Source organism: Cibotium barometz, chromosome 25, assembly GCF_041138505.1.
Source record: "Cibotium barometz isolate CiBa-2024 chromosome 25, ASM4113850v1, whole genome shotgun sequence".
Classification (NCBI taxonomy): domain Eukaryota; kingdom Viridiplantae; phylum Streptophyta; class Polypodiopsida; order Cyatheales; family Cibotiaceae; genus Cibotium; species Cibotium barometz.
The window spans coordinates 20158920-20181011 of NC_141070.1; positions in this window are offsets into that span (position 1 = coordinate 20158920).

The window sequence follows — 22092 nt, forward strand, 5'->3', positions numbered from 1 at the left end:
CACATGCTTGCAAAGTTTGGTCCCTATCGGAGCATGTTTGGGTATGATGGTATGGGGAAGGCCCGGATTTTCCATGGCCTCTTAAGCACCAAGAGACTTGAAAAATCCGGACTGGGCACTAATTACCAATCCAAACATGCTCCGATGGGGACCAAACTTTGCAAGCATGTGGGGGGACCCACCCCCACATGCTTGCAAAGTTTGGTCCCTATCGGAGCATGTTTGGGTACGATGGTATGGGGAAGGCCCGGATTTTCCATGGCCTCTTAAGCACCAAGATACTTCAAAAATCCGGACTGGGCGCTAATCCAAACATGCTCTGATTGTGACCAAACTTTGCAAGCATGTGGGGGTGGGTCCCCCCCCCATGCTTGCAAAGTTTGGTCCCCATCGGAGCATGTTTGGGTACGATGGTATGGGGAAGGCCCGGATTTTCCATGGCCTCTTAAGCACCAAGAGACTTGAAAAATCCAGACTGGGCGGCGCTAATTACCAGTCCAAACATGCTCTGATTGTGACCAAACTTTGCAAGCATGTGGGGGGGACCCACCCCGACATGCTTGCAAATTTTGGTCCCCATCGGAGCATGTTTGGGTACGATGGTATGGGGAAGGCCCGGATTTTCCATGGCCTCTTAAGCACCAAGAGACTTCAAGAACCCACATGCACTAATTACCAATCCAAACATGCTCTGATTATGACCAAACTTTGCAATCATGTGGGGGGGAGCCACCCCCACATGTTTGCAAAGTTTGGTCCCCATCGGAGCATGTTTGGGTACGATGGTATGGGGAAGGCCCGGATTTTCCATGGCCTCTTAAGCACCAAGAGACTTCAAAAATCCGGACTGGGCGCTAATTACCAATCCAAACATACTCTCATTGTGACCAAACTTTGCAATCATGTGGGGGGGACCCACCCCCACATGCTTGCAAAGTTTGGTCCCTATCGGAGCATGTTTGGGTACGATGGTATGGGGAAGGCCCGGATTGTCCATGGCCTCTTAAGCACCAAGAGACTTCAAAAACCCGCACTGGGTAGTAATTACCAATCCAAACATGCTCTGATTGTGACCAAACTTTTCAAGCATGTGGGGGGGACCCACCCCCACATGCTTGCAAAGTTTGGTCCCTATCGGAGCATGTTTGGGTACGATGGTATGGGGAAGGCCCGGATTTTCCATGGCCTCTTAAGCACCAAGAGACTTGAAAAATCCGGACTGAGCACTAATTACCAATCCAAACATGCTCTGATGGGGACCAAACTTTGCAAGCATGTGGGGGGGACCCACCCCCACATGCTTGCAAAGTTTGGTCCCTATCGGAGCATGTTTGGGTACGATGGTATGGGGAAGGCCCGGATTTTCCATGGCCTCTTAAGCACCAAGAGACTTCAAGAACCCACACTAGGCACTAATTACCAATCCAAACATGCTTTGATTATGACCAAACTTTGCAATCATGTGGGGGGGACCCACCCCCACATGCTTGCAAAGTTTGGTCCCCATCGGAGCATGTTTGGGTACGATGGTATGGGGAAGGCCCGGATTTTCCATGGCCTCTTAAGCACCAAGAGACTTCAAAAACCCGCACTGGGCACTAATTACCAATCCAAACATGCTGTGATTGTGACCAAACTTTGCAATCATGTGGGGGAGACCCACCCCCACATGCTTGCAAAGTTTGGTCCCTATCGGAGCATGTTTGGGTATGATGATATGGGGAAGGCCCGGATTTTCCATGGCCTCTTAAGCACCAAGAGACTTCAAAAACCCGCACTGGGCGCTAATTACCAATCCAAACATGCTCTGATTGTGACCAAACTTTGCAACCATGTGGGGGGGACCCACCCCCACATGCTTGCAAAGTTTGGTCCCTATCGGAGCATGTTTGGGTACGATGGTATGGGGAAGGCCCGGATTTTCCATGGCCTCTAAAGCACCAAGAGACTTGAAAAATCCGGACTGGGCACTAATTACCAATCCAAACATGCTCCGATGGGGACCAAACTTTGCAAGCATGTGGGGGGGACCCACCCCCACATGCTTGCAAAGTTTGGTCCCTATCGAAGCATGTTTGGGTACGATGGCATGGGGAAGGCCCGGATTTTCCATGGCCTCTTAAGCACCAAGATACTTCAAAAATCCGGACTGCGCGCTAATTACCAATCCAAACATGCTCTGATTGTGACCAAACTTTGCAAGCATGTGGGGGTGGGTCCCCCCCATGCTTGCAAAGTTTGGTCCCCATCGGAGCATGTTTGGGTACGATGGTATGGGGAAGGCCCGGATTTTCCATGGCCTCTTAAGCACCAAGAGACTTGAAAAATCCGGACTGGGTGCTAATTACCAATCCAAACATGCTCTGATTGTGACCAAACTTTGCAAGCATGTGGGGGGGACCCACCCCCACATGCTTGCAAAGTTTGGTCCCCATCGGAGCATGTTTGGGTACGATGGTATGGGGAAGGCCCGGATTTTCCATGGCCTCTTAAGCACCAAGAGACTTCAAAAACCCGCATTGGGCACTAATTACCAATCCAAACATGCTCTGATTGTGACCAAACTTTGCAATCATGTGGGGGGGACCCACCCCCACATGCTTGCAAAGTTTGGTCCCTATCGGAGCATGTTTGGGTACGATGGTATGGGGAAGGCCCGGATTTTCCATGGCCTCTTAAGCACCAAGAGACTTCAAAAACCCGCACTGGGCGCTAATTACCAATCCAAACATGCTCTGATTGTGACCAAACTTTGCAAGCATGTGGGGGGGACCCACCCCCACATGCTTGCAAAGTTTGGTCCCTATCGGAGCATGTTTGGGTATGATGGTATGGGGAAGGCCCGGATTTTCCATGGCCTCTTAAGCACCAAGAGACTTGAAAAATCCGGACTGGGCACTAATTACCAATCCAAACATGCTCCGATGGGGACCAAACTTTGCAAGCATGTGGGGGGACCCACCCCCACATGCTTGCAAAGTTTGGTCCCTATCGGAGCATGTTTGGGTACGATGGTATGGGGAAGGCCCGGATTTTCCATGGCCTCTTAAGCACCAAGATACTTCAAAAATCCGGACTGGGCGCTAATCCAAACATGCTCTGATTGTGACCAAACTTTGCAAGCATGTGGGGGTGGGTCCCCCCCCATGCTTGCAAAGTTTGGTCCCCATCGGAGCATGTTTGGGTACGATGGTATGGGGAAGGCCCGGATTTTCCATGGCCTCTTAAGCACCAAGAGACTTCAAAAATCCGGACTGGGCGCTAATTACCAATCCAAACATACTCTCATTGTGACCAAACTTTGCAATCATGTGGGGGGGACCCACCCCCACATGCTTGCAAAGTTTGGTCCCTATCGGAGCATGTTTGGGTACGATGGTATGGGGAAGGCCCGGATTGTCCATGGCCTCTTAAGCACCAAGAGACTTCAAAAACCCGCACTGGGTAGTAATTACCAATCCAAACATGCTCTGATTGTGACCAAACTTTTCAAGCATGTGGGGGGGACCCACCCCCACATGCTTGCAAAGTTTGGTCCCTATCGGAGCATGTTTGGGTACGATGGTATGGGGAAGGCCCGGATTTTCCATGGCCTCTTAAGCACCAAGAGACTTGAAAAATCCGGACTGAGCACTAATTACCAATCCAAACATGCTCTGATGGGGACCAAACTTTGCAAGCATGTGGGGGGGACCCACCCCCACATGCTTGCAAAGTTTGGTCCCTATCGGAGCATGTTTGGGTACGATGGTATGGGGAAGGCCCGGATTTTCCATGGCCTCTTAAGCACCAAGAGACTTCAAGAACCCACACTAGGCACTAATTACCAATCCAAACATGCTCTGATTATGACCAAACTTTGCAATCATGTGGGGGGGACCCACCCCCACATGCTTGCAAAGTTTGGTCCCCATCGGAGCATGTTTGGGTACGATGGTATGGGGAAGGCCCGGATTTTCCATGGCCTCTTAAGCACCAAGAGACTTCAAAAACCCGCACTGGGCACTAATTACCAATCCAAACATGCTGTGATTGTGACCAAACTTTGCAATCATGTGGGGGAGACCCACCCCCACATGCTTGCAAAGTTTGGTCCCTATCGGAGCATGTTTGGGTATGATGATATGGGGAAGGCCCGGATTTTCCATGGCCTCTTAAGCACCAAGAGACTTCAAAAACCCGCACTGGGCGCTAATTACCAATCCAAACATGCTCTGATTGTGACCAAACTTTGCAACCATGTGGGGGGGACCCACCCCCACATGCTTGCAAAGTTTGGTCCCTATCGGAGCATGTTTGGGTACGATGGTATGGGGAAGGCCCGGATTTTCCATGGCCTCTAAAGCACCAAGAGACTTGAAAAATCCGGACTGGGCACTAATTACCAATCCAAACATGCTCCGATGGGGACCAAACTTTGCAAGCATGTGGGGGGGACCCACCCCCACATGCTTGCAAAGTTTGGTCCCTATCGAAGCATGTTTGGGTACGATGGCATGGGGAAGGCCCGGATTTTCCATGGCCTCTTAAGCACCAAGATACTTCAAAAATCCGGACTGCGCGCTAATTACCAATCCAAACATGCTCTGATTGTGACCAAACTTTGCAAGCATGTGGGGGTGGGTCCCCCCCATGCTTGCAAAGTTTGGTCCCCATCGGAGCATGTTTGGGTACGATGGTATGGGGAAGGCCCGGATTTTCCATGGCCTCTTAAGCACCAAGAGACTTGAAAAATCCGGACTGGGTGCTAATTACCAATCCAAACATGCTCTGATTGTGACCAAACTTTGCAAGCATGTGGGGGGGACCCACCCCCACATGCTTGCAAAGTTTGGTCCCCATCGGAGCATGTTTGGGTACGATGGTATGGGGAAGGCCCGGATTTTCCATGGCCTCTTAAGCACCAAGAGACTTCAAAAACCCGCATTGGGCACTAATTACCAATCCAAACATGCTCTGATTGTGACCAAACTTTGCAATCATGTGGGGGGGACCCACCCCCACATGCTTGCAAAGTTTGGTCCCTATCGGAGCATGTTTGGGTACGATGGTATGGGGAAGGCCCGGATTTTCCATGGCCTCTTAAGCACCAAGAGACTTCAAAAACCCGCACTGGGCGCTAATTACCAATCCAAACATGCTCTGATTGTGACCAAACTTTGCAAGCATGTGGGGGGGACCCACCCCCACATGCTTGCAAAGTTTGGTCCCTATCGGAGCATGTTTGGGTATGATGGTATGGGGAAGGCCCGGATTTTCCATGGCCTCTTAAGCACCAAGAGACTTGAAAAATCCGGACTGGGCACTAATTACCAATCCAAACATGCTCCGATGGGGACCAAACTTTGCAAGCATGTGGGGGGACCCACCCCCACATGCTTGCAAAGTTTGGTCCCTATCGGAGCATGTTTGGGTACGATGGTATGGGGAAGGCCCGGATTTTCCATGGCCTCTTAAGCACCAAGATACTTCAAAAATCCGGACTGGGCGCTAATCCAAACATGCTCTGATTGTGACCAAACTTTGCAAGCATGTGGGGGTGGGTCCCCCCCCATGCTTGCAAAGTTTGGTCCCCATCGGAGCATGTTTGGGTACGATGGTATGGGGAAGGCCCGGATTTTCCATGGCCTCTTAAGCACCAAGAGACTTCAAAAATCCGGACTGGGCGCTAATTACCAATCCAAACATACTCTCATTGTGACCAAACTTTGCAATCATGTGGGGGGGACCCACCCCCACATGCTTGCAAAGTTTGGTCCCTATCGGAGCATGTTTGGGTACGATGGTATGGGGAAGGCCCGGATTGTCCATGGCCTCTTAAGCACCAAGAGACTTCAAAAACCCGCACTGGGTAGTAATTACCAATCCAAACATGCTCTGATTGTGACCAAACTTTTCAAGCATATGGGGGGGACCCACCCCCACATGCTTGCAAAGTTTGGTCCCTATCGGAGCATGTTTGGGTACGATGGTATGGGGAAGGCCCGGATTTTCCATGGCCTCTTAAGCACCAAGAGACTTGAAAAATCCGGACTGAGCACTATTTACCAATCCAAACATGCTCCGATGGGGACCAAACTTTGCAAGCATGTGGGGGGGACCCACCCCCACATGCTTGCAAAGTTTGGTCCCTATCGGAGCATGTTTGGGTACGATGGTATGGGGAAGGCCCGGATTTTCCATGGCCTCTTAAGCACCAAGAGACTTCAAGAACCCACACTAGGCACTAATTACCAATCCAAACATGCTCTGATTATGACCAAACTTTGCAATCATGTGGGGGGGACCCACCCCCACATGCTTGCAAAGTTTGGTCCCCATCGGAGCATGTTTGGGTACGATGGTATGGGGAAGGCCCGGATTTTCCATGGCCTCTTAAGCACCAAGAGACTTCAAAAACCCGCACTGGGCACTAATTACCAATCCAAACATGCTGTGATTGTGACCAAACTTTGCAATCATGTGGGGGAGACCCACCCCCACATGCTTGCAAAGTTTGGTCCCTATCGGAGCATGTTTGGGTATGATGATATGGGGAAGGCCCGGATTTTCCATGGCCTCTTAAGCACCAAGAGACTTCAAAAACCCGCACTGGGCGCTAATTACCAATCCAAACATGCTCTGATTGTGACCAAACTTTGCAACCATGTGGGGGGGACCCACCCCCACATGCTTGCAAAGTTTGGTCCCTATCGGAGCATGTTTGGGTACGATGGTATGGGGAAGGCCCGGATTTTCCATGGCCTCTAAAGCACCAAGAGACTTGAAAAATCCGGACTGGGCACTAATTACCAATCCAAACATGCTCCGATGGGGACCAAACTTTGCAAGCATGTGGGGGGGACCCACCCCCACATGCTTGCAAAGTTTGGTCCCTATCGGAGCATGTTTGGGTACGATGGCATGGGAAGGCCCGGATTTTCCATGGCCTCTTAAGCACCAAGATACTTCAAAAATCCGGACTGCGCGCTAATTACCAATCCAAACATGCTCTGATTGTGACCAAACTTTGCAAGCATGTGGGGGTGGGTCCCCCCCATGCTTGCAAAGTTTGGTCCCCATCGGAGCATGTTTGGGTACGATGGTATGGGGAAGGCCCGGATTTTCCATGGCCTCTTAAGCACCAAGAGACTTGAAAAATCCGGACTGGGTGCTAATTACCAATCCAAACATGCTCTGATTGTGACCAAACTTTGCAAGCATGTGGGGGGGACCCACCCCCACATGCTTGCAAAGTTTGGTCCCCATCGGAGCATGTTTGGGTACGATGGTATGGGGAAGGCCCGGATTTTCCATGGCCTCTTAAGCACCAAGAGACTTCAAGAACCCACACTAGGCACTAATTACCAATCCAAACATGCTCTGATTATGACCAAACTTTGCAATCATGTGGGGGGGACCCACCCCCACATGCTTGCAAAGTTTGGTCCCCATCGGAGCATGTTTGGGTACGATGGTATGGGGAAGGCCCGGATTTTCCATGGCCTCTTAAGCACCAAGAGACTTCAAAAACCCGCACTCGGCACTAATTACCAATCCAAACATGCTGTGATTGTGACCAAACTTTGCAATCATGTGGGGGAGACCCACCCCCACATGCTTGCAAAGTTTGGTCCCTATCGGAGCATGTTTGGGTATGATGATATGGGGAAGGCCCGGATTTTCCATGGCCTCTTAAGCACCAAGAGACTTCAAAAACCCGCACTGGGCGCTAATTACCAATCCAAACATGCTCTGATTGTGACCAAACTTTGCAACCATGTGGGGGGGACCCACCCCCACATGCTTGCAAAGTTTGGTCCCTATCGGAGCATGTTTGGGTACGATGGTATGGGGAAGGCCCGGATTTTCCATGGCCTCTAAAGCACCAAGAGACTTGAAAAATCCGGACTGGGCACTAATTACCAATCCAAACATGCTCCGATGGGGACCAAACTTTGCAAGCATGTGGGGGGGACCCACCCCCACATGCTTGCAAAGTTTGGTCCCTATCGGAGCATGTTTGGGTACGATGGCATGGGGAAGGCCCGGATTTTCCATGGCCTCTTAAGCACCAAGATACCTCAAAAATCCGGACTGCGCGCTAATTACCAATCCAAACATGCTCTGATTGTGACCAAACTTTGCAAGCATGTGGGGGTGGGTCCCCCCCATGCTTGCAAAGTTTGGTCCCCATCGGAGCATGTTTGGGTACGATGGTATGGGGAAGGCCCGGATTTTCCATGGCCTCTTAAGCACCAAGAGACTTGAAAAATCCGGACTGGGTGCTAATTACCAATCCAAACATGCTCTGATTGTGACCAAACTTTGCAAGCATGTGGGGGGGACCCACCCCCACATGCTTGCAAAGTTTGGTCCCCATCGGAGCATGTTTGGGTACGATGGTATGGGGAAGGCCCGGATTTTCCATGGCCTCTTAAGCACCAAGAGACTTCAAAAACCCGCATTGCGCACTAATTACCAATCCAAACATGCTCTGATTATGACCAAACTTTGCAATCATGTGGGGGGGACCCACCCCCACATGCTTGCAAAGTTTGGTCCCTATCGGAGCATGTTTGGGTACGATGGTATGGGGAAGGCCCGGATTTTCCATGGCCTCTTAAGCACCAAGAGACTTCAAAAACCCGCACTGGGCGCTAATTACCAATCCAAACATGCTCTGATTGTGACCAAACTTTGCAAGCATGTGGGGGGGACCCACCCCCACATGCTTGCAAAGTTTGGTCCCTATCGGAGCATGTTTGGGTATGATGGTATGGGGAAGGCCCGGATTTTCCATGGCCTCTTAAGCACCAAGAGACTTGAAAAATCCGGACTGGGCACTAATTACCAATCCAAACATGCTCCGATGGGGACCAAACTTTGCAAGCATGTGGGGGGACCCACTCCCACATGCTTGCAAAGTTTGGTCCCTATCGGAGCATGTTTGGGTACGATGGTATGGGGAAGGCCCGGATTTTCCATGGCCTCTTAAGCACCAAGATACTTCAAAAATCCGGACTGGGCGCTAATCCAAACATGCTCTGATTGTGACCAAACTTTGCAAGCATGTGGGGGTGGGTCCCCCCCCATGCTTGCAAAGTTTGGTCCCCATCGGAGCATGTTTGGGTACGATGGTATGGGGAAGGCCCGGATTTTCCATGGCCTCTTAAGCACCAAGAGACTTGAAAAATCCGGACTGGGCGGCGCTAATTACCAGTCCAAACATGCTCTGATTGTGACCAAACTTTGCAAGCATGTGGGGGGGACCCACCCCGACATGCTTGCAAATTTTGGTCCCCATCGGAGCATGTTTGGGTACGATGGTATGGGGAAGGCCCGGATTTTCCATGGCCTCTTAAGCACCAAGAGACTTCAAGAACCCACACTAGGCACTAATTACCAATCCAAACATGCTCTGATTATGACCAAACTTTGCAATCATGTGGGGGGGAGCCACCCCCACATGTTTGCAAAGTTTGGTCCCCATCGGAGCATGTTTGGGTATGATGGTATGGGGAAGGCCCGGATTTTCCATGGCCTCTTAAGCACCAAGAGACTTCAAAAATCCGGACTGGGCGCTAATTACCAATCCAAACATACTCTCATTGTGACCAAACTTTGCAATCATGTGGGGGGGACCCACCCCCACATGCTTGCAAAGTTTGGTCCCTATCGGAGCATGTTTGGGTACGATGGTGTGGGGAAGGCCCGGATTGTCCATGGCCTCTTAAGCACCAAGAGACTTCAAAAACCCGCACTGGGTAGTAATTACCAATCCAAACATGCTCTGATTGTGACCAAACTTTTCAAGCATGTGGGGGGGACCCACCGCCACATGCTTGCAAAGTTTGGTCCCTATCGGAGCATGTTTGGGTACGATGGTTTGGGGAAGGCCCGGATTTTCCATGGCCTCTTAAGCACCAAGAGACTTGAAAAATCCGGACTGAGCACTAATTACCAATCCAAACATGCTCCGATGGGGACCAAACTTTGCAAGCATGTGGGGGGGACCCACCCCCACATGCTTGCAAAGTTTGGTCCCTATCGGAGCATGTTTGGGTACGATGGTATGGGGAAGGCCCGGATTTTCCATGGGCTCTTAAGCACCAAGAGACTTCAAGAACCCACACTAGGCACTAATTACCAATCCAAACATGCTTTGATTATGACCAAACTTTGCAATCATGTGGGGGGGACCCACCCCCACATGCTTGCAAAGTTTGGTCCCCATCGGAGCATGTTTGGGTACGATGGTATGGGGAAGGCTCGGATTTTCCATGGCCTCTTAAGCACCAAGAGACTTCAAAAACCCGCACTGGGCACTAATTACCAATTCAAACATGCTCTGATTGTGACCAAACTTTGCAATCATGTGGGGGAGACCCACCCCCACATGCTTGCAAAGTTTGGTCCCTATCGGAGCATGTTTGGGTACGATGGTATGGGGAAGGCCCGGATTGTCCATGGCCTCTTAAGCACCAAGAGACTTCAAAAACCCGCACTGGGTAGTAATTACCAATCCAAACATGCTCTGATTGTGACCAAACTTTTCAAGCATGTGGGGGGGACCCACCCCCACATGCTTGCAAAGTTTGGTCCCTATCGGAGCATGTTTGGGTACGATGGTATGGGGAAGGCCCGGATTTTCCATGGCCTCTTAAGCACCAAGAGACTTGAAAAATCCGGACTGAGCACTAATTACCAATCCAAACATGCTCTGATGGGGACCAAACTTTGCAAGCATGTGGGGGGGACCCACCCCCACATGCTTGCAAAGTTTGGTCCCTATCGGAGCATGTTTGGGTACGATGGTATGGGGAAGGCCCGGATTTTCCATGGCCTCTTAAGCACCAAGAGACTTCAAGAACCCACACTAGGCACTAATTACCAATCCAAACATGCTTTGATTATGACCAAACTTTGCAATCATGTGGGGGGGACCCACCCCCACATGCTTGCAAAGTTTGGTCCCCATCGGAGCATGTTTGGGTACGATGGTATGGGGAAGGCCCGGATTTTCCATGGCCTCTTAAGCACCAAGAGACTTCAAAAACCCGCACTGGGCACTAATTACCAATCCAAACATGCTGTGATTGTGACCAAACTTTGCAATCATGTGGGGGAGACCCACCCCCACATGCTTGCAAAGTTTGGTCCCTATCGGAGCATGTTTGGGTATGATGATATGGGGAAGGCCCGGATTTTCCATGGCCTCTTAAGCACCAAGAGACTTCAAAAACCCGCACTGGGCGCTAATTACCAATCCAAACATGCTCTGATTGTGACCAAACTTTGCAACCATGTGGGGGGGACCCACCCCCACATGCTTGCAAAGTTTGGTCCCTATCGGAGCATGTTTGGGTACGATGGTATGGGGAAGGCCCGGATTTTCCATGGCCTCTAAAGCACCAAGAGACTTGAAAAATCCGGACTGGGCACTAATTACCAATCCAAACATGCTCCGATGGGGACCAAACTTTGCAAGCATGTGGGGGGGACCCACCCCCACATGCTTGCAAAGTTTGGTCCCTATCGAAGCATGTTTGGGTACGATGGCATGGGGAAGGCCCGGATTTTCCATGGCCTCTTAAGCACCAAGATACTTCAAAAATCCGGACTGCGCGCTAATTACCAATCCAAACATGCTCTGATTGTGACCAAACTTTGCAAGCATGTGGGGGTGGGTCCCCCCCATGCTTGCAAAGTTTGGTCCCCATCGGAGCATGTTTGGGTACGATGGTATGGGGAAGGCCCGGATTTTCCATGGCCTCTTAAGCACCAAGAGACTTGAAAAATCCGGACTGGATGCTAATTACCAATCCAAACATGCTCTGATTGTGACCAAACTTTGCAAGCATGTGGGGGGGACCCACCCCCACATGCTTGCAAAGTTTGGTCCCCATCGGAGCATGTTTGGGTACGATGGTATGGGGAAGGCCCGGATTTTCCATGGCCTCTTAAGCACCAAGAGACTTCAAAAACCCGCATTGGGCACTAATTACCAATCCAAACATGCTCTGATTGTGACCAAACTTTGCAATCATGTGGGGGGGACCCACCCCCACATGCTTGCAAAGTTTGGTCCCTATCGGAGCATGTTTGGGTACGATGGTATGGGGAAGGCCCGGATTTTCCATGGCCTCTTAAGCACCAAGAGACTTCAAAAACCCGCACTGGGCGCTAATTACCAATCCAAACATGCTCTGATTGTGACCAAACTTTGCAAGCATGTGGGGGGGACCCACCCCCACATGCTTGCAAAGTTTGGTCCCTATCGGAGCATGTTTGGGTATGATGGTATGGGGAAGGCCCGGATTTTCCATGGCCTCTTAAGCACCAAGAGACTTGAAAAATCCGGACTGGGCACTAATTACCAATCCAAACATGCTCCGATGGGGACCAAACTTTGCAAGCATGTGGGGGGACCCACCCCCACATGCTTGCAAAGTTTGGTCCCTATCGGAGCATGTTTGGGTACGATGGTATGGGGAAGGCCCGGATTTTCCATGGCCTCTTAAGCACCAAGATACTTCAAAAATCCGGACTGGGCGCTAATCCAAACATGCTCTGATTGTGACCAAACTTTGCAAGCATGTGGGGGTGGGTCCCCCCCCATGCTTGCAAAGTTTGGTCCCCATCGGAGCATGTTTGGGTACGATGGTATGGGGAAGGCCCGGATTTTCCATGGCCTCTTAAGCACCAAGAGACTTCAAAAATCCGGACTGGGCGCTAATTACCAATCCAAACATACTCTCATTGTGACCAAACTTTGCAATCATGTGGGGGGGACCCACCCCCACATGCTTGCAAAGTTTGGTCCCTATCGGAGCATGTTTGGGTACGATGGTATGGGGAAGGCCCGGATTGTCCATGGCCTCTTAAGCACCAAGAGACTTCAAAAACCCGCACTGGGTAGTAATTACCAATCCAAACATGCTCTGATTGTGACCAAACTTTTCAAGCATGTGGGGGGGACCCACCCCCACATGCTTGCAAAGTTTGGTCCCTATCGGAGCATGTTTGGGTACGATGGTATGGGGAAGGCCCGGATTTTCCATGGCCTCTTAAGCACCAAGAGACTTGAAAAATCCGGACTGAGCACTAATTACCAATCCAAACATGCTCTGATGGGGACCAAACTTTGCAAGCATGTGGGGGGGACCCACCCCCACATGCTTGCAAAGTTTGGTCCCTATCGGAGCATGTTTGGGTACGATGGTATGGGGAAGGCCCGGATTTTCCATGGCCTCTTAAGCACCAAGAGACTTCAAGAACCCACACTAGGCACTAATTACCAATCCAAACATGCTCTGATTATGACCAAACTTTGCAATCATGTGGGGGGGACCCAAGCCCACATGCTTGCAAAGTTTGGTCCCCATCGGAGCATGTTTGGGTACGATGGTATGGGGAAGGCCCGGATTTTCCATGGCCTCTTAAGCACCAAGAGACTTCAAAAACCCGCACTGGGCACTAATTACCAATCCAAACATGCTGTGATTGTGACCAAACTTTGCAATCATGTGGGGGAGACCCACCCCCACATGCTTGCAAAGTTTGGTCCCTATCGGAGCATGTTTGGGTATGATGATATGGGGAAGGCCCGGATTTTCCATGGCCTCTTAAGCACCAAGAGACTTCAAAAACCCGCACTGGGCGCTAATTACCAATCCAAACATGCTCTGATTGTGACCAAACTTTGCAACCATGTGGGGGGGACCCACCCCCACATGCTTGCAAAGTTTGGTCCCTATCGGAGCATGTTTGGGTACGATGGTATGGGGAAGGCCCGGATTTTCCATGGCCTCTAAAGCACCAAGAGACTTGAAAAATCCGGACTGGGCACTAATTACCAATCCAAACATGCTCCGATGGGGACCAAACTTTGCAAGCATGTGGGGGGGACCCACCCCCACATGCTTGCAAAGTTTGGTCCCTATCGAAGCATGTTTGGGTACGATGGCATGGGGAAGGCCCGGATTTTCCATGGCCTCTTAAGCACCAAGATACTTCAAAAATCCGGACTGCGCGCTAATTACCAATCCAAACATGCTCTGATTGTGACCAAACTTTGCAAGCATGTGGGGGTGGGTCCCCCCCATGCTTGCAAAGTTTGGTCCCCATCGGAGCATGTTTGGGTACGATGGTATGGGGAAGGCCCGGATTTTCCATGGCCTCTTAAGCACCAAGAGACTTGAAAAATCCGGACTGGGTGCTAATTACCAATCCAAACATGCTCTGATTGTGACCAAACTTTGCAAGCATGTGGGGGGGACCCACCCCCACATGCTTGCAAAGTTTGGTCCCCATCGGAGCATGTTTGGGTACGATGGTATGGGGAAGGCCCGGATTTTCCATGGCCTCTTAAGCACCAAGAGACTTCAAAAACCCGCATTGGGCACTAATTACCAATCCAAACATGCTCTGATTGTGACCAAACTTTGCAATCATGTGGGGGGGACCCACCCCCACATGCTTGCAAAGTTTGGTCCCTATCGGAGCATGTTTGGGTACGATGGTATGGGGAAGGCCCGGATTTTCCATGGCCTCTTAAGCACCAAGAGACTTCAAAAACCCACACTGGGCGCTAATTACCAATCCAAACATGCTCTGATTGTGACCAAACTTTGCAAGCATGTGGGGGGGACCCACCCCCACATGCTTGCAAAGTTTGGTCCCTATCGGAGCATGTTTGGGTATGATGGTATGGGGAAGGCCCGGATTTTCCATGGCCTCTTAAGCACCAAGAGACTTGAAAAATCCGGACTGGGCACTAATTACCAATCCAAACATGCTCCGATGGGGACCAAACTTTGCAAGCATGTGGGGGGACCCACCCCCACATGCTTGCAAAGTTTGGTCCCTATCGGAGCATGTTTGGGTACGATGGTATGGGGAAGGCCCGGATTTTCCATGGCCTCTTAAGCACCAAGATACTTCAAAAATCCGGACTGGGCGCTAATCCAAACATGCTCTGATTGTGACCAAACTTTGCAAGCATGTGGGGGTGGGTCCCCCCCCATGCTTGCAAAGTTTGGTCCCCATCGGAGCATGTTTGGGTACGATGGTATGGGGAAGGCCCGGATTTTCCATGGCCTCTTAAGCACCAAGAGACTTCAAAAATCCGGACTGGGCGCTAATTACCAATCCAAACATACTCTCATTGTGACCAAACTTTGCAATCATGTGGGGGGGACCCACCCCCACATGCTTGCAAAGTTTGGTCCCTATCGGAGCATGTTTGGGTACGATGGTATGGGGAAGGCCCGGATTGTCCATGGCCTCTTAAGCACCAAGAGACTTCAAAAACCCGCACTGGGTAGTAATTACCAATCCAAACATGCTCTGATTGTGACCAAACTTTTCAAGCATGTGGGGGGGACCCACCCCCACATGCTTGCAAAGTTTGGTCCCTATCGGAGCATGTTTGGGTACGATGGTATGGGGAAGGCCCGGATTTTCCATGGCCTCTTAAGCACCAAGAGACTTGAAAAATCCGGACTGAATACTATTTACCAATCCAAACATGCTCCGATGGGGACCAAACTTTGCAAGCATGTGGGGGGGACCCACCCCCACATGCTTGCAAAGTTTGGTCCCTATCGGAGCATGTTTGGGTACGATGGTATGGGGAAGGCCCGGATTTTCCATGGCCTCTTAAGCACCAAGAGACTTCAAGAACCCACACTAGGCACTAATTACCAATCCAAACATGCTCTGATTATGACCAAACTTTGCAATCATGTGGGGGGGACCCACCCCCACATGCTTGCAAAGTTTGGTCCCCATCGGAGCATGTTTGGGTACGATGGTATGGGGAAGGCCCGGATTTTCCATGGCCTCTTAAGCACCAAGAGACTTCAAAAACCCGCACTGGGCACTAATTACCAATCCAAACATGCTGTGATTGTGACCAAACTTTGCAATCATGTGGGGGAGACCCACCCCCACATGCTTGCAAAGTTTGGTCCCTATCGGAGCATGTTTGGGTATGATGATATGGGGAAGGCCCGGATTTTCCATGGCCTCTTAAGCACCAAGAGACTTCAAAAACCCGCACTGGGCGCTAATTACCAATCCAAACATGCTCTGATTGTGACCAAACTTTGCAACCATGTGGGGGGGACCCACCCCCACATGCTTGCAAAGTTTGGTCCCTATCGGAGCATGTTTGGGTACGATGGTATGGGGAAGGCCCGGATTTTCCATGGCCTCTAAAGCACCAAGAGACTTGAAAAATCCGGACTGGGCACTAATTACCAATCCAAACATGCTCCGATGGGGACCAAACTTTGCAAGCATGTGGGGGGGACCCACCCCCACATGCTTGCAAAGTTTGGTCCCTATCGGAGCATGTTTGGGTACGATGGCATGGGGAAGGCCCGGATTTTCCATGGCCTCTTAAGCACCAAGATACTTCAAAAATCCGGACTGCGCGCTAATTACCAATCCAAACATGCTCTGATTGTGACCAAACTTTGCAAGCATGTGGGGGTGGGTCCCCCCCCATGCTTGCAAAGTTTGGTCCCCATCGGAGCATGTTTGGGTACGATGGTATGGGGAAGGCCCGGATTTTCCATGGCCTCTTAAGCACCAAGAGACTTCAAAAATCCGGACTGGGCGCTAATTACCAATCCAAACATACTCTCATTGTGACCAAACTTTGCAATCATGTGGGGGGGACCCACCCCCACATGCTTGCAAAGTTTGGTCCCTATCGGAGCATGTTTGGGTACGATGGTATGGGGAAGGCCCGGATTGTCCATGGCCTCTTAAGCACCAAGAGACTTCAAAAACCCGCACTGGGTAGTAATTACCAATCCAAACATGCTCTGATTGTGACCAAACTTTTCAAGCATGTGGGGGGGACCCACCCCCACATGCTTGCAAAGTTTGGTCCCTATCGGAGCATGTTTGGGTACGATGGTATGGGGAAGGCCCGGATTTTCCATGGCCTCTTAAGCACCAAGAGACTTGAAAAATCCGGACTGAGCACTATTTACCAATCCAAACATGCTCCGATGGGGACCAAACTTTGCAAGCATGTGGGGGGGACCCACCCCCACATGCTTGCAAAGTTTGGTCCCTATCGGAGCATGTTTGGGTACGATGGTATGGGGAAGGCCCGGATTTTCCATGGCCTCTTAAGCACCAAGAGACTTCAAGAACCCACACTAGGCACTAATTACCAATCCAAACATGCTCTGATTATGACCAAACTTTGCAATCATGTGGGGGGGACCCACCCCCACATGCTTGCAAAGTTTGGTCCCCATCGGAGCATGTTTGGGTACGATGGTATGGGGAAGGCCCGGATTTTCCATGGCCTCTTAAGCACCAAGAGACTTCAAAAACCCGCACTGGGCACTAATTACCAATCCAAACATGCTGTGATTGTGACCAAACTTTGCAATCATGTGGGGGAGACCCACCCCCACATGCTTGCAAAGTTTGGTCCCTATCGGAGCATGTTTGGGTATGATGATATGGGGAAGGCCCGGATTTTCCATGGCCTCTTAAGCACCAAGAGACTTCAAAAACCCGCACTGGGCGCTAATTACCAATCCAAACATGCTCTGATTGTGACCAAACTTTGCAACCATGTGGGGGGGACCCACCCCCACATGCTTGCAAAGTTTGGTCCCTATCGGAGCATGTTTGGGTACGATGGTATGGGGAAGGCCCGGATTTTCCATGGCCTCTAAAGCACCAAGAGACTTGAAAAATCCGGACTGGGCACTAATTACCAATCCAAACATGCTCCGATGGGGACCAAACTTTGCAAGCATGTGGGGGGGACCCACCCCCACATGCTTGCAAAGTTTGGTCCCTATCGGAGCATGTTTGGGTACGATGGCATGGGAAGGCCCGGATTTTCCATGGCCTCTTAAGCACCAAGATACTTCAAAAATCCGGACTGCGCGCTAATTACCAATCCAAACATGCTCTGATTGTGACCAAACTTTGCAAGCATGTGGGGGTGGGTCCCCCCCATGCTTGCAAAGTTTGGTCCCCATCGGAGCATGTTTGGGTACGATGGTATGGGGAAGGCCCGGATTTTCCATGGCCTCTTAAGCACCAAGAGACTTGAAAAATCCGGACTGGGTGCTAATTACCAATCCAAACATGCTCTGATTGTGACCAAACTTTGCAAGCATGTGGGGGGGACCCACCCCCACATGCTTGCAAAGTTTGGTCCCCATCGGAGCATGTTTGGGTACGATGGTATGGGGAAGGCCCGGATTTTCCATGGCCTCTTAAGCACCAAGAGACTTCAAGAACCCACACTAGGCACTAATTACCAATCCAAACATGCTCTGATTATGACCAAACTTTGCAATCATGTGGGGGGGACCCACCCCCACATGCTTGCAAAGTTTGGTCCCCATCGGAGCATGTTTGGGTACGATGGTATGGGGAAGGCCCGGATTTTCCATGGCCTCTTAAGCACCAAGAGACTTCAAAAACCCGCACTCGGCACTAATTACCAATCCAAACATGCTGTGATTGTGACCAAACTTTGCAATCATGTGGGGGAGACCCACCCCCACATGCTTGCAAAGTTTGGTCCCTATCGGAGCATGTTTGGGTATGATGATATGGGGAAGGCCCGGATTTTCCATGGCCTCTTAAGCACCAAGAGACTTCAAAAACCCGCACTGGGCGCTAATTACCAATCCAAACATGCTCTGATTGTGACCAAACTTTGCAACCATGTGGGGGGGACCCACCCCCACATGCTTGCAAAGTTTGGTCCCTATCGGAGCATGTTTGGGTACGATGGTATGGGGAAGGCCCGGATTTTCCATGGCCTCTAAAGCACCAAGAGACTTGAAAAATCCGGACTGGGCACTAATTACCAATCCAAACATGCTCCGATGGGGACCAAACTTTGCAAGCATGTGGGGGGGACCCACCCCCACATGCTTGCAAAGTTTGGTCCCTATCGGAGCATGTTTGGGTACGATGGCATGGGGAAGGCCCGGATTTTCCATGGCCTCTTAAGCACCAAGATACCTCAAAAATCCGGACTGCGCGCTAATTACCAATCCAAACATGCTCTGATTGTGACCAAACTTTGCAAGCATGTGGGGGTGGGTCCCCCCCATGCTTGCAAAGTTTGGTCCCCATCGGAGCATGTTTGGGTACGATGGTATGGGGAAGGCCCGGATTTTCCATGGCCTCTTAAGCACCAAGAGACTTGAAAAATCCGGACTGGGTGCTAATTACCAATCCAAACATGCTCTGATTGTGACCAAACTTTGCAAGCATGTGGGGGGGACCCACCCCCACATGCTTGCAAAGTTTGGTCCCCATCGGAGCATGTTTGGGTACGATGGTATGGGGAAGGCCCGGATTTTCCATGGCCTCTTAAGCACCAAGAGACTTCAAAAACCCGCATTGCGCACTAATTACCAATCCAAACATGCTCTGATTATGACCAAACTTTGCAATCATGTGGGGGGGACCCACCCCCACATGCTTGCAAAGTTTGGTCCCTATCGGAGCATGTTTGGGTACGATGGTATGGGGAAGGCCCGGATTTTCCATGGCCTCTTAAGCACCAAGAGACTTCAAAAACCCGCACTGGGCGCTAATTACCAATCCAAACATGCTCTGATTGTGACCAAACTTTGCAAGCATGTGGGGGGGACCCACCCCCACATGCTTGCAAAGTTTGGTCCCTATCGGAGCATGTTTGGGTATGATGGTATGGGGAAGGCCCGGATTTTCCATGGCCTCTTAAGCACCAAGAGACTTGAAAAATCCGGACTGGGCACTAATTACCAATCCAAACATGCTCCGATGGGGACCAAACTTTGCAAGCATGTGGGGGGACCCACTCCCACATGCTTGCAAAGTTTGGTCCCTATCGGAGCATGTTTGGGTACGATGGTATGGGGAAGGCCCGGATTTTCCATGGCCTCTTAAGCACCAAGATACTTCAAAAATCCGGACTGGGCGCTAATCCAAACATGCTCTGATTGTGACCAAACTTTGCAAGCATGTGGGGGTGGGTCCCCCCCCATGCTTGCAAAGTTTGGTCCCCATCGGAGCATGTTTGGGTACGATGGTATGGGGAAGGCCCGGATTTTCCATGGCCTCTTAAGCACCAAGAGACTTGAAAAATCCGGACTGGGCGGCGCTAATTACCAGTCCAAACATGCTCTGATTGTGACCAAACTTTGCAAGCATGTGGGGGGGACCCACCCCGACATGCTTGCAAATTTTTGTCCCCATCGGAGCATGTTTGGGTACGATGGTATGGGGAAGGCCCGGATTTTCCATGGCCTCTTAAGCACCAAGAGACTTCAAGAACCCACACTAGGCACTAATTACCAATCCAAACATGCTCTGATTATGACCAAACTTTGCAATCATGTGGGGGGGAGCCACCCCCACATGTTTGCAAAGTTTGGTCCCCATCGGAGCATGTTTGGGTATGATGGTATGGGGAAGGCCCGGATTTTCCATGGCCTCTTAAGCACCAAGAGACTTCAAAAATCCGGACTGGGCGCTAATTACCAATCCAAACATACTCTCATTGTGACCAAACTTTGCAATCATGTGGGGGGGACCCACCCCCACATGCTTGCAAAGTTTGGTCCCTATCGGAGCATGTTTGGGTACGATGGTGTGGGGAAGGCCCGGATTGTCCATGGCCTCTTAAGCACCAAGAGACTTCAAAAACCCGCACTGGGTAGTAATTACCAATCCAAACATGCTCTGATTGTGACCAAACTTTTCAAGCATGTGGGGGGGACCCACCGCCACATGCTTGCAAAGTTTGGTCCCTATCGGAGCATGTTTGGGTACGATGGTTTGGGGAAGGCCCGGATTTTCCATGGCCTCTTAAGCACCAAGAGACTTGAAAAATCCGGACTGAGCACTAATTACCAATCCAAACATGCTCCGATGGGGACCAAACTTTGCAAGCATGTGGGGGGGACCCACCCCCACATGCTTGCAAAGTTTGGTCCCTATCGGAGCATGTTTGGGTACGATGGTATGGGGAAGGCCCGGATTTTCCATGGGCTCTTAAGCACCAAGAGACTTCAAGAACCCACACTAGGCACTAATTACCAATCCAAACATGCTTTGATTATGACCAAACTTTGCAATCATGTGGGGGGGACCCACCCCCACATGCTTGCAAAGTTTGGTCCCCATCGGAGCATGTTTGGGTACGATGGTATGGGGAAGGCTCGGATTTTCCATGGCCTCTTAAGCACCAAGAGACTTCAAAAACCCGCACTGGGCACTAATTACCAATTCAAACATGCTCTGATTGTGACCAAACTTTGCAATCATGTGGGGGAGACCCACCCCCACATGCTTGCAAAGTTTGGTCCCTATCGGAGCATGTTTGGGTATGATGATATGGGGAAGGCCCGGATTTTCCATGGCCTCTTAAGCACCAAGAGACTTCAAAAACCCGCACTGGGCGCTAATTACCAATCCAAACATACTCTCATTGTGACCAAACTTTGCAATCATGTGGGGGGGACCCACCCCCACATGCTTGCAAAGTTTGGTCCCTATCGGAGCATGTTTGGGTACGATGGTATGGGGAAGGCCCGGATTGTCCATGGCCTCTTAAGCACCAAGAGACTTCAAAAACCCGCACTGGGTAGTAATTACCAATCCAAACATGCTCTGATTGTGACCAAACTTTTCAAGCATGTGGGGGGGACCCACCCCCACATGCTTGCAAAGTTTGGTCCCTATCGGAGCATGTTTGGGTACGATGGTATGGGGAAGGCCCGGATTTTCCATGGCCTCTTAAGCACCAAGAGACTTGAAAAATCCGGACTGAGCACTAATTACCAATCCAAACATGCTCTGATGGGGACCAAACTTTGCAAGCATGTGGGGGGGACCCACCCCCACATGCTTGCAAAGTTTGGTCCCTATCGGAGCATGTTTGGGTACGATGGTATGGGGAAGGCCCGGATTTTCCATGGCCTCTTAAGCACCAAGAGACTTCAAGAACCCACACTAGGCACTAATTACCAATCCAAACATGCTTTGATTATGACCAAACTTTGCAATCATGTGGGGGGGACCCACCCCCACATGCTTGCAAAGTTTGGTCCCCATCGGAGC